The sequence below is a fragment of the Ammodytes marinus genome (assembly GCF_949987685.1).
Source record: "Ammodytes marinus genome assembly, chromosome: 1".
Taxonomy (NCBI): Eukaryota; Metazoa; Chordata; class Actinopteri; order Uranoscopiformes; family Ammodytidae; genus Ammodytes; species Ammodytes marinus.
This window is the reverse complement of record NC_137230.1, coordinates 31,805,118-31,819,866: the sequence shown is the minus strand read 5'-3', so window position 1 is coordinate 31,819,866 and position 14,749 is coordinate 31,805,118.

Here is a 14,749-nt window from a genome sequence, read left to right as displayed (position 1 = left end):
TCAGGATACAAACATTTTAAGGTACAGTGTCTTGCACTTCCAGAAGATATAGTCACTGTCACCTATGTCCATTTTTTCAATGTTCATACATTTGCTTTGAAATCATAGAAACAACCACAGAACTTTATTGAATATTATCACGTTTTTACATTTCCTTCAGTTTCAAATTGATCCAATGATCATGAGTTTATCTAAATATGTATCAGTACCCTGCTTAAAAAAAAGAAAAGATAGTAGTTAATGCAGCACATTTAACATCTAATTTGAGCCTTAATTGATGTATTCCAAGTTCTTTCTCCATCTGCCTTATTATGCAAATTATCCTGGTTCTTTATTCAATTTATAGGAGCTCAACATCTCCGTCCTGAAACACACAAGTGGAAGACAGCAGTAATGACAGAACAGTATATTTCTCCCAAGAGTACAGAGTAAATCAGATGTGTGAGATGGGAGTGTGGACACCATCCAGGCAGCAGAGGGCGCTGTAGCCTCAGTCTTACACACCAGTCTGTAATATATCTGGTGAACTCATAGCATGAAGATCCAGCAAAAAAAATGTTTTTGTCTCTCTGGGCTTAAACTAGGATCTTTTTTCAAATGTTTTTCTTTAAAATGTCTTCTGCTTTTAAATGTCTTCTAATGTATTTAATGTGTTTTATGTATTTTAATCTTGCCCCTGTAAAGCACTTTGAATGGCCTTGTGTTTGAATTGTGCTATATAAATAAACTTGCCTTGCCTTAAAAAAAAACAAGAATAAGCAATACATTCATTGAATTAAGCCCGTGGGCACCACATAGACAGGAACATTATCATACAAACAAACAAAAGGAGAATACATTGTAGGTAAATATAATGATATTCTTGTAGCCTATAAATTGAGTTCTTCTGGATTCTGCATTTCAAATGTTTCCTTTTTACTATACTTCATACTACAGCTGCACCTTAAAAAGAATGTACTTTGCATGCAGTATGCTACATTTGGGACATACTACTATGTCATAACTTTGGGCCTTGAACTTTGACCCTCTTGCTTATCCGTTACAGTGGTCACATGGCTGGTGGAGGATCAGTCGATGAGACATCATTTTCTCTGCACAGTGGATTGTTGAACAGAACAGCCATAAGGCATGCTGGTTTGCACACTATGAAATGCAAATGGATGTAGTTGAAAATGTTCTGCATAGTGCATTTTCTCCGTACTGCATTTGACATATTGGGACATCCTTAAAAAAATATGGAAGTATGGGTAATGGAGTCACCCATTGATGTCTCTGTGTTTGTTCTGCTCCCACTGGGGGGTGCTGAAGTCAGACATTTTAAATTATGTAGAAGTGGCTGTAACCCTACTTGGACTTATTAAATGTGTATGAAACAGTCAAATGTTTCCTCTGATGGTCATCAATGACCTGTTACAGAAGCTGAGACCATTAGCGGTAAGAATGCTATTTGTTTAAAGTAGTGCTGTCAAACGATTCAAATATTTAATCGCGATTAATCGCATTAATGTCATAGTTAACTCGCGATTAATCGCGATTAATTGCATTTTTATTTATTCTAGCCTGAATGTCCCTTGATTTCTTTTTGTCCCATATTTTTTCTCATTTTAATGCTCTTATCACACCCATTCTAATATATGATATTTTAGAAGAAATACACTGAATTACAATGGTGTAATTCTGTGTATTTCTTCTAAAATATCATAATTTGCAATTCAGTGCAAATAACAATAAACCCCCCCCTCCCTCCCCCCACCCCTAGAACAGCATTCACAAACGTACTTTTTTTATTTAAAAACCAAACCATAAAACAACATAGGCTATATAAAACAAAGTAGTATTAAGGCTCAATTAAACTGGTTGTTGTAGGCCTAAATGTTTTGGGAGTATTTCATCCAGACTGTGTGGAGTGGACACACTATGCCTGCGTGCCGGAGGTTGGCATGGCGCTGCTGCAGCCGAGGCAGTCACCCTTCGTAGCGAAAATGAAAGTGAAAATGAATGACTGGTGGCTGCCACTAACATTCATGGAGGTTTTGGTGTGCGCGCAGGTTATAAGTAAGACTTTTGCAAATGACAGGCTTTCTTTTCTGTTCTTTTCCGTGTAGTCCCAGAGTCACAACACGGAAGACTCTACTAGTGAAGGTCGCGCAGCTGAGCTAGGAAGTGCTAGGTTCCGGTTTCTGCTTCAAAATAAAAGTCAGAATTGACTTAACGTTTTGCCGTTATGCCAGTTAAATGATTTTAATGTGAAATTACGCTGTAGGACATGTTCCGTTTGAATTGACAGTAAATTAACTGCGAGCCATAGGCTATGTATATTTTGTGGTGTTTCAGTGTTTCATACAACAGCATGTGAAGCCATGACGAGCGTTAATCACGCAATAAAAAAAATGTACGCCGTTAAAATGGGTTTGCGTTAACGCCGTTAATAACGCGTTAAACTGACAACACTAGTTTAAAGTTATTATTAACACTTTTTTCTCCAGTACGATTCCCTGCAAAATCAGTCAAAACTATTTACGGCAGGCGGACCGAAACATCCTGTGTTTCCCAAACATAAATAAATCAAAGTTTACTTCATTGAACTTCATTTACACCATTGTCAAATTAACATTATTAAAATTATATAGTCATGTATACATTTAACTAAACTGCATGCACCGCCGGCACGCACTTGCAAAGATCTTTATGACAGAAGGCGCTGGTGACGTAAAAACACTACCACTTTTGTCCAATGGGGGCGCTAGAATAAACAAAAACTGGATGTTCTTTGTGGCTGCTTTAAAGGGGTAGTTCGGAATTTGGGAATAAGTGACTTTTTATTTTTAATTGGTAAAACAACACAGGCTCCAGGTTATTAGACATAGTTCTTATGTCACTTACTTCATCAGTATATTGATGATAAAAGTCTCAGAATCTCATATTCAAAACAAATTTGAAATAAACCAACACAATGTAATGGCATGAGTAATACCATGCTGTAACATGCTGCACAGTTGATTTGTCCCATAATGTGAAAATAAAATCAGACTAATTAGTTCAGAAATGCTCCAGAACAGTGTCAGCTTTTTTGAGTCTGATCACACCAGCACAATTTCTATGTGTGTGCCACCCTCCTAAAAAACACGCACGAGGGGGCCGTATGCCATTGGTCACCAGCCACTTGCCGTCGCTGTGACGTCACCTTATCCGTGGGGGGAGGAGGGGGAGGCGTTTGGGGAAAAAGAAGAGGCAGAGAGGAGGTGAGAGGAGATCATTGAGGGGAGCGCAGCGCAGCCTCACTAGCTGCTCGGACTGGAGCAAGACACCACGCCGTGTTTTAGGCCATCACCAGCAGCATCACACTTCATCTCTGGAGAAAAATAGCCTAACTAAAAACTCCCTGATCCCGGATACTACCAATCAGGGAGGATACTACCTCATCCACAGCCCGCAGTGGACGCCCAGCCCCGGGCAAGCGGGCGTGGGATTTTATCGATCCGATCCATACACGCTCACCTGTTCGTCAAATACCAAAATCACGCGGGAACTCTGCACATCTGGAGCCCGAGAGATGCTACCGACGGCCCCGCCACCGACGACACATGTGGATGCTACAGCCTCCATGGATGCGGGAGGCGTCTGGCGCAAAGTGAAAGTGAGTCTTTTTTTAAATGCAATCTTTGTCATGTCGTAGCCTGCACACATGCAGTTTTGAGGCTATGTATTCTCAGCAGCTGCAGGTGCACTGGTGTCATGTCATACAGATTTTTAGGAACAAGGTGTAGTAGCCTAGGCTAGACATTCATGAAACCATGTTATGTTAGTCAATAAGGTTACAAATAAGGGTTCATCGTCAAAGTCACAACCAATAGATAATTCGGGGCTATTATGTCTAGTTTACACCCTCCATTACAATTAGAAAATTCCCATTAAAAAGAAATCGCATTAAATTCGCAAATAAAATAATTATAATATCAAGACAACATGTGCTCGTTTGTAAGCATGAAGAGAGTTCACAGGCCTGTCCCTCTCCAACCCTCTTGTCAAGGCAACTTCACACCTATTACTATGAGCTTCACTCATGTGGTCTGCTGCAGTTCGCATCAGTTCATTTATATATAAAAAGGCCGTGATAATTGTAGTAGCGTGCGTGAGTTATACAAAGAAAGTGATGCATGCCATGTCAGTGCATCTTTTCCCCCCAATTAAAACAACTGACGTCTGATGCACTAGCAAAGTAAAGTTCATCATGAGGTTATTATGAGTTAAGGTATGCATGATAATAAATCATAAATAATTGTATTTTTTTTAATGATTGTCTTTTTTCAACTATAAAACATGTATTTTGAAGAAGGAATTACACATATGCGTAGAAATGGTCAAGAGATGTCAATAATAGCTATGCAGTAAAGTATAGTACCAAAGACAGAGGATGAAAAACGTCATATTTAGTGAATTACAAAACATAAGCACTGAGGCCTTCATGCCCCCTGACCGCGTCCACATCCAAAAGATTATATGAACAAAGTTTTATAAGCAAAATCGTTCACATGCAGCTTATTAAATGTTAAAGAAGGGGAGAGAATTATTTGGCAAATATGTGAGATTCTGTATCAAAAGAGGGAGGCAGCACAGAGACCTCATGATATTTCTGTATACTTCACATTTTAAAGATGCAATGTGGAGTGCAATAAGAGTTGGCTAAATGCTTCTTACAGTAATTGAATTAATTGTAATCGGTCCACATAGAGTATTTCTATTTGATTGAAACACTTCAGAAATGTTTAATGTTTTGTTAATGTTATTTTAAAGTTCAGATATTTCATTGTTATCATCTAAATCAACAGTGAAAGTATTTTAATTGTAGGATCATGCCTTAACTCCACAATTATTTTCCTCGTGTTCACAGGGCGCTTCAGACTTCAGACCTTTTTGCAGCAAACAGTGGAGTGTGTTCCTGTCTTTGGTTATCTAGCTGTATGAGTGTTAAACCCTCCATCATAAAGCTAGATAACCGAAAGTAGGAATGACCTCCGAACCCCTCCGCTTCTTGCTTTGAAGAAGATAACCAAAAGAGAACAACAGACAAGACGAGAGGACCTGAATTATTTTCCGGTAGGTTTAAAAAAAGAAATGATCAGAAAGAATATGAAGAATTTGCTCTTATCGCCACAATTAGGCTACAGTTGCAACAGTTAGTGGATTAGTTGATGAAAGTCCACGGACAATCAGCAACTTTGAACATTGATTCATCAAAGAAATACCTATATTTTCCCAGTTCCAGCTTCTCGTTTGTGAAGATTTGCTTTTCCCCCCTTAATCTCCTGTTAAAGTAAATTGTGTATCTCTGTATATCTGACTGTCAGGATTTTTGGGGGGCATTTTTCTCTCCTCTGGTTGAGCCTTTCAAATACCAATAATTATCACGTGTGACATATGCCATGTTTAATAACCCCACTTAGAAAGATTTCTTGACATTCTGTCAGTTTTTCTTTCTGTGAAATTTCAGATGCCAAAGACACAAAAAATAAATAATAATCTGCAGGATGTTTGTGTCAAATGGACCTCCGAATCATTTATAAAAAGATAAGATATTTGCATACCAGTACATCCTCTGGAGTTGTCCACTCACTAAAGTCTGTTGAACAAACTGAAACAATTACAGTTATTTACCAAACCAAGTTAATTCAATGCTCACTGTTCTTATTGCTTTTAAATGAGTCAAACTTGAATCAACCTCACTTCTGTGAAATGTTTTAAATGTTGTAAAATCCTCAAAATTCTTTCAATAATTGTTTCAATCAGACGTGCCACTGCCTTTATATAATGTGGCACTGGCTCCATATGTGCACTATAATAATGTGTTCATATAGTTGCTCAGATCCACGTTAGATTTCACTGACTAAGAATGTAACTCCAGCCTGCATCTTAACAATAAGTCTAAATCCAATAAAATACACAATTTTATTTCAAAATTGCAGACACTATATGATGCACAGACACAGAATACAACATAGTACATCCAACAGTGTTACAGCAGGTGTTGGAAATGCATAGAAAAGACAAAATCTGTGAGATCTTAATTCTCAAAGAGAGAGAGAGGCCTTAAGACACACATGCTGGGCTGTGTAGTATACAGCTCAGCCCCCTTCACTTGCCACAGCCTCGTCTTGTGTACTGTACGTGGTGGAGGCCATCTTGAAGGAGTCTCCCCGCCGCCTCTAAAATGGTTGTATTGGCACCACAGCACGGCCCGCTTTAATTGGAGCATCGTTAGCTGCACAGATCTCACAGCTCAATCAGTCCGTCTTCAAACCTTTCCTGTCTTAATAACACATCTCCTCTCTAGCCAATCAGCGAGGTCACACACACACCGAGGCTATTTAAAGGTCAATCAATGAGCCAGTGTAAATCATGACACTTGATTACATTAGGGGACATTCCTGTGCCCATCTGAGAATCTGCTAATGCCACGAGGGGGGAAATAATCAGGCCCAGTGAGAAGAGTCAGGTTCACAGAGACAATACGTTGTAGTGCAAGTAACCTTTGTATTAGATATAAGACCCTTTTTAAAAATATATTTATATATAAAGTATCGTACAAAATAAAGTTCTGACTCATATTTGTCAAGTTCAAGTTATTGTTGTCTACCAGTTTTATAGAAAGCATGACAGATTAAAATTACAAATTCTGCATTTCTGTGTCAGATCCAATGTGACCATATACATCCTATATTCTAAACTCCCATCACATAAAAATTAAATGAGATTTAAATCAAAATTATCATGAATTTCGGTAATGGAAAAGAAAAACCAGGCAGTTAAAAAATGTGAGTACAATTTTAAATTACAATTTTCAATGACACTTTTATCCTTTCAGATTTATTTTGTAAAAGCCTATTGTTTATGTCTCATTTAGAAAGAAACATAAACTTTCAATTAAATAGCCCAAAAATATTGTTAAAATCATATTTTCGTGCATACATATTTGGAAAATAAAGCATATTATTCTGCAAAATTTGAAGCATTATCAGGCCTTACAGGTGAGGCCCTTGTGTCAAGCTTTTTCACCTCTTTAATTTAAGGCCAAAAACAAAAGGCCCATAGTCCATTAGCCTGTGTTACAAGCTATGTGTTAATTATTATTGATCATGTTCATGTGTTATTATATAGCAACATGTCAAATGAACAATCAAAACGTGATACAAAAAAAAAATATTTTAATAATAATTAATAATGAAAGGACAATATGAGAAGCATAGTCATGAAAGGAAGTTATTGTGTTTAGGATAATTTATATATAAATATGGATTATAGACAAGATCGAAGTCAGACACAAAAAAGAGCTACATTTTCTAAAAAGCTATAGAGTGGGGGTAAACTGTAAAGATGTATCATAGAGAAAAATGAAACTTCTCAATATTTCAGTAGTTCCTCAGTTTTAATAAATTGCAAACCATGCTCATTAAATAGCCTACATCTTCCTCCTTCTTGAAATATGGATGACCCTCTCTGTTACATTACAAGTGCGCAGGTTGGGATCGAGGTCCATCCGGCAGGTGTATTTACAGTTCAGCGCCTTTTTGATAAATAACAGAAAATTAAGAGAACACCTGGGTTGTTCGTTCTGCAGACAAATGCTTGAGATATTCGGCCTCTCCTTCTAGGCCTAAATATCGCTATTTTAAATCCGCAAAGAGTGAACCTCACACACACGGAAAACGAACTGCAAACCTTAATGTCTTCTCGCTCGCCGTAGGTCTCCTTTGGTGTAAAAAGAAAAGAAAAAGCCCAAGATTGGCCTTAGAGATGGAAAATAAAGGAAACAATCCCGCAATCCCAGCCGATAATGAATAGCAGCCAGACGAGCTCCGCATATTTACATAATTGCATAGAAACGAGGGGAGCACAGAGAGTATTTAAAGGCACAGCAGCACCGTAATATGCAGAACAACACTGCATCAATATTTTATTTATTTCATTTATGGTCGGAGCATGTGGACAGTTTTTCGAGCAGCATTAAATATCTTTATAAAGGTGAAGTTCATAATTTTTATACTAAATTCAACCTAAATGGCTACAGGCCTAAAGCAAGGGATAAAGTTGTAATGCCCATAACAAAAAAATGCACATAATATAATCCTATCCATGGGTGTCAAGCATGGGTTTCAGAGATAGCCTGCCACTCTCCTTCTCACCTGCACTGGATATTTTGATTAACACCAACAATTATCAGAAAAATTGATTTGATTTTTTTTTCTTTATTGTCTAAATATAAAGACACATAATCAAAATAAAAACAATCCGTCTCCAAATTGCCATGATTCATATTCTGGTGGAAAATATCATTTATTATAAATGTATTAATTGTTCGCAAAAAAAAAACATTTAATGTAAAATCTAACTGATCACAAAGACATGTAGCCTACTGGTTTGAACAGTCAGCTTCTAGGGCTTGAAAAATAAAAGGGGAACTGTTCCTTTATTAGAAACCAAGGCTGTAATTAGACAAGCAGCTGGGGGGAGGGGCAGGTGTGAGGCTGGTGATAAGATGAGCTCATGCAGTGAAATACTGTATGGCCGGCCAACACAGAGCACGTCTGTAAATCAGCCATATGTTTAACAAAAAAAATCCTTTATTCGGGGATTTAAACATTTCTGCCTTAGTAGCTTGTTTAATGATTTGTGTGTGTGTGTGTGTGTGTGTGTGTGTGTGTGTGTGTGTGTGTGTGTGTGCGTGTGTGTGTGTGTGTGTGTGTGACTCAAGTTTAATATAAAGGTAGTGAAATTATAAACCAGCAGAAGAGATTTTCACTTGGAGTTGCTTAAAATGCAAAATGCAACTTCTGGAAGGCAGGAGTGTCTGATAGTTAAAATTATAAAAGGATAAATAACATTGGAGTTGCTTACATTTAAATACATTTTTACATAAATTAAGAAATGCACTTTTCGTTAGGAAACCCAGCACATTGTGGTAATAACAGAAGGCATGGTACAAACCCACAGTGGCCTGCAGGTGATATATGATGCACCTGTACGCATGTTGTTTTCTCCGTGATGCCCAGACACAGTGCAGCCCCTCTGTGCAGCTGTGGGAGACCCTGTTAGTAAACAGTGGTCCACATTATCATTCTGAGCCTGGCTCGCTCGCGCTCCACAATGGCTGCTTTGTGAAAGGAGCCCCATCCACAAAGGTCTGCCACTTCTTCCCTTTCCCAACATTGTGTACGCTGCAGTAAACCCTGGGCTGGGCTGGGAGGTGGGAACGGCGCATCAGACCAGACAGTGGCAGATGCCGGCATTAGCACCGCAGCCATAGGAGTGTCTCCTGGACAAAGTTGGCCCCTTTGTCTGGCTGCCTCTTTATGTCTGCGAGGGACTCTCTCTCTCTCTCTCTCTCTCTCTCTCTCTCTCTCTCTCTCTCTCTCTCTCTAGGAGTGTGTGGTCTCATGCCAGAACTAATGTTAATGAAAAAAGACTGCCGCCATTGTATCCAACGTGTATCCACTTGATTCATATTATAGGCGGGAACTCAGTCGAGTTCCAAAGGCCTTTGCCAAATCCGAACAAACGAAAGACACAAATTCTAGTGGGCTGACCAGGATGTGTGTGGAGACATTAATGTCAAAGGACATAAAATAAAACAACCTGTAAATATTATCCAACACAAACAAAGCATCGAGACACAGGATACGAAACTAACAGTGTTACAGTAAAGCCCAGAGGAATTATAACCTGTCGGCTCTCAATCTTAGAACCAGAACCTTGTGTAGATTAGGAAGCACTGTGTGCTCTCCTGAAGGCAGGACCCCCGTTCACCCCAACAAGGACACACACCACAGCTGTGATTCTGTCTTAATCTGGGAGGACATGAGATTATCCTGCTACGGCTTGTATTTGGCTTTGTAGCAGCGACAGGAGACCTTTCACAGCTCTGTCTTTTTACACCCCGAACACCCCATGGTCCAGTGGGTCTGAGCAGCTATAGGACCCCTGATGGGACTTTAGACTGGAGCGAATGAGCGTGTGACATGGAGATAAACAAGGAAGAAAGTTAGTTAAAAAGGAAGTTAGTTAAAAAAAATTATATTGAGCTGCAATTTCTTACTCAAAATATCCTGGTCTGATCATTTTACACAATATGGGACTTATTCATAAGTTAAATCAAAAGATAATGTTTTTGTAAGAAGAGGTAACATTTGTTATAATTTTTATGTTTCTAAAAAATATATGCCACTTGATTACATACTATTAGATATGTGATAATATAATAATAAAAACAAAAACAATTATTCTATATACCTTAGTCACATACAATTATTAATACATTATAACATCACGATTAGACCTAGAAGTGGTGGTAGCCTATTTATATGTATTAACATATTTAAAAATAACTAATAGAATTAATATACCCTAGTCTTAATGTAAACGTTTGTTCATTCACGATTCACTCAGCAAATCTTCAACATCAGTAGTGACATGTGAAAGTATGTTGGGAACTCAATCACAGGACAGAATCACATTTCCATTCTGTCCCGCCAGTGGCTCAGACTGTCAGTCAAGTTCAAGTTCACAGGGGTAGAAACGTCTGGACTCTTCATTCACGTCTGTCTCCCCCCCCCCCCCCCCTGCTCTGCGGTTACTGCATGGCGGTACTATGACAGAGAGGGGCTGTGGCGTTGTTATGGCAGCAGGCTGGTCGGCCCGGCAATGCACTGGTGAAAAGGACAGCCTGTCAAGAGAGAGAGAGAGACTCAGGTTCCCCCCAACAGCTGGGCACATGCAACCCCCCTCCTCCTCCCCCCTCCTACAACTGCCCCCCTCCTAAGGCCTTTCACACACACACCACCCAGACCCTGGGAACACCGACAATTTCACATTCATCATTATCCACACACACACATACACACAAACTGCATGCACGCCTCTCCAGACAACTCCTAACTTTTATGTCCATCCATGCATGTATGGTCTACTTACCATCAACCACAGACATAGAGAGACAGACACACACATACACCCTAACACACGCACACTTCTTCATTACTCCTATCTATGTAGTGTAAATTAAGTAAAGTATTTCAAATTATAACAGAAAAACTAAAGTGAAAATAATGGCAAATCCATTTTTTAACTGAGTACAGTGTGTGTGTGTGTGTGTGTGTGTGTGTGTGTGTGTGTGTGTGTATTACTCATTTTGTGAGGACATAAATCTGTTTAAACAGTCACGGTATGGGGCCTCGCCATCCTTTTGCAGGCCTTAATACATCTTTGGGTTGCTTTAAGCTTCGGGTAGAGTTGGGGTTACGTAGAAGTGGTCATGGTAGGGGTATAACTCCAGGGAATGTATAAGTCTATGTTATGTACTCTGAAGTGATGGGAACATGACTGTGTGTGTTTGTGTGTGTGTGTGTGTGTGTGTGTGTGAGAAAATGAGCGAGAGGGATCTGCTTGTTGAGGTCTCATTCAACTTTGAGCATGAAAGGCGGATCATTTGCATAAACTGCATGCTGTCTGAGGGGTTTGGCGGGGGGGGAGGCGGCCATACCCAGAAAAGATATGAGAGAACATGAAAAAAAAGAAAAGAAAAAAGAAAGCATGATCCTGCATTGTGGAGCTGCAGGGGGAAAGAGAAGAGGTTTGAATAAGAGAGAGGGTGAAAATTGGGAAAGAAAAGGTCTTACCATGTCTCCCAGTGGGATTAAAATGTCCAAGGAACCTCTTTATGTATAATTTGGTGAATCTGGCAGCGGTATGGCTACACGGCCCAACTCAGCCTGATCTCACATCAAAAATCCCGCCTTAATTTAGTTACAAACACGGAGATGATGCAATCTGTTAAAAGACAAGTGTAACTATTCAGAGTTGCTGAGCAGTTGTCGATACCTGAAGATGTAAATGTTACAAAGCTGATTTTGATTTCTAATGTGTTTTTTGTCTTTTTTAGGACGTTGATGGTGCTGATGCTACTCTGCTGTGTGGGGGATCTGCGTGACTTGTTTCATGACTGTGTTCATCACATGGATTCACAGGCCGATTTGTGACGTTAACAGTCTGCATGCAGCAATGAAAGGGACCTGTGCCTCACGGAGGATGTCTTCAGGCTGTCTTCCACCAACTTCAGATGTCGCCAACAACAACTTTAACATTCTGCCATGTACAATTGCATAAAATACAGCATTTTTTTTTCTTTCAGATATACTGTCATTAAATGTTATTTATTTTGGAAAACATGGAGATTTTTGAGAATCATTTCTGAAAAGTGTGTTCAAATGTGGATGTTTTTGGAGTGAAACGCGATCTTTGAACTTGTGTTGAGTTTTCGCCTCGGTAGAAAATGAAGTTCATCAATGTGAGCTGATTAAATGTTTTGCTTTTTTACTCAATAAAATGAATGTTAAAGTAACATGACGACGAGTATGTTTTTATTTGGAGCTGTAGATTTGAAAGGCTGCTCTCTGTCAGCACCTTGGACAGAGGCATCTCCTGTAGTCAGTAGTATAGTAGTGTATTTTAGTGCATTGTAGAGCTTTTGAAATGTCTGATATAGGGGCTACATTTTCCTAAAACTAGACTATGGTGGTGGAAAGCAAGTTTTTATTTATTTTGAAGGACATATTCACAACATTGATTCATGTCTATAACTCAGAAAAACAGACAAAAAAAACAGTGAATAGGTAGACAGGGGGAAAAAGAAAAAAGCTGGAAATGCCTCGACTCACATAAATGAAAAGCAGCACAAAGAAAGGTGTTTGTCAACTCATCATTTGAGAGAAATAAAGAAGGAAAAACTAAAACACAACCATCAACAACCTGTGGAACTAAACACACAGTTATCAGAACTTCACAATCAACGCTCTACCACCTACCCAATACCCATAATGTACAGTGCCACATTAACCATAATGATTTTTAACAAGATAAAAAGACGGCTGCCCCCCCCCCCCCTCCTCCCCTACAATTCTTAATATGTTTGAAAAAGATGACATATTAGAAGCTATATAAGGTTGGTCCTATAAACCAACTGTTGATCTAGGCAAGGCCAGACAAGGAGAGTTTATTTATATAGCACAATTCAGACACAAGGCCATTCAAAGTGTTTTACAGGGGCATGAAACACATCTAGATTAAAATACATCAAGCATAGAATAGACATTAAAAAAGCGAATGAAAAATATATCTACTCTTCAGTAACGTGCCTTCAGTCTTTCTCTGCAGCCTGTCTGTGTTGCTCTGCAGTAGATTAGTAAACTAGTAAAAGCTCCTCCCACAGTGTGGAGACCTCTGTGTGTTAGAGCATCGACCTGCTGACGGACAGAGGGAGTCATGACCTCTGATCTCTCCTGGGACACACACACACACTTGACCCGGCACAAGCCAACGGATAAGTGTGTGTGATCCTCTGACCATGACTGAGGGTAGTTTTCCTTGAAACCTTGATTAACCTTTTTTCCACAGCCGTCCGTTGCTCTAAGGCCAGGACACACCAGTCCGACTACATAGAGCTTGACAGGTTCTCAGATATACACCTGAAGTCATCAAATTCAAAGTCATGACATGTGGGCACCAGCAAGACATACTGTAAATGCATGCAACTGCTCTCAGAACAACATAAAAGAAAACAAAGGAACAATTCTTGACGCAGAGAATATAACACATTTCTTTTATGGTCCTGTCTTAATGCAATATTAGGTCCAAACAAATAACATCAGAAACTGTTATTGCTTTATTTGGTTCAAAACAATATTGTGCTCATTAGTTACATTCAAAGGAAAGCTTTCTACAGTGTAATAAAAGGGTTTTAAACTTCACCAGAAAAGGTTGAGGGTGGACTTTTCATGTTAACATATCACAAAAGAAAAAAAATTTGTGTCCAGATCTCAACTCCTTGAACATGAACTGGAACAAGCGGGTTGTCATCACCCAACATCAGTGTCGGGAGCAAATTCCTGCAGGCAGCAGGATGCTGAGAGTAAAGAGTGGAGGCCTGTGGGTTTTTTTGAATGAGTTTGTCAAAGCCTGATTGATCGCTTTTTACCGAAACATTAAAAAATGACTGAATCTTTCTTCCTCATTTCATATTCGGTCAGATGTTAAAAAAAGAAGAAAAATCTGCCAAAACTATAGAAATGCTTATGAAACTGTGTCCGCCGGCTGCAGGTGCTCTCTCTCACGGCGCTCACTGTGCATTCATTCATTCATTCATTCATTCTGCTCAGATTTTCTCCCTGTCAGCACATAGAGATAGATGTTGTCCATTGTGGGTTGGAGTCAGTGGAGGTCGCATTACTTACCAAACGCTGAGAAATAAACTCCCGGCCAGGCTGTGCTGCAGCCAGGGAGGAACAAAGCACACTTTTATGTGCCTCTATTATACATAAATAAACTAATAGTTATCCTGACACTCCCATTCATTACACTGCTTCAAACTGGAAATCCAGAGCGTAGGCTACATTTTACACGAGACAGGGCTGGGTTTACTTTATCCTAACTTTCGTGTGAAAAAAGGGCGTAGGGTTTGGTTTAAATATTTGTGGGGGGGGGGCACATTTTAGGTGGGAGTCTGGGGGTCGTTCACAAGATTTTCAGCATCAAACAATAAAATTTAATTGCATTTTGATGACATTTTATGCACCAATTTATGCATTTTCCGTATCAGTTTATGGTGGAATTTTTTTTTCTGTGTAGGAAAAGACAATATCAAGGTCAAGTTGTCACGGCCTACTTTAGGGGCGTCTGAAATCGTTAGGAAATATATATTTAC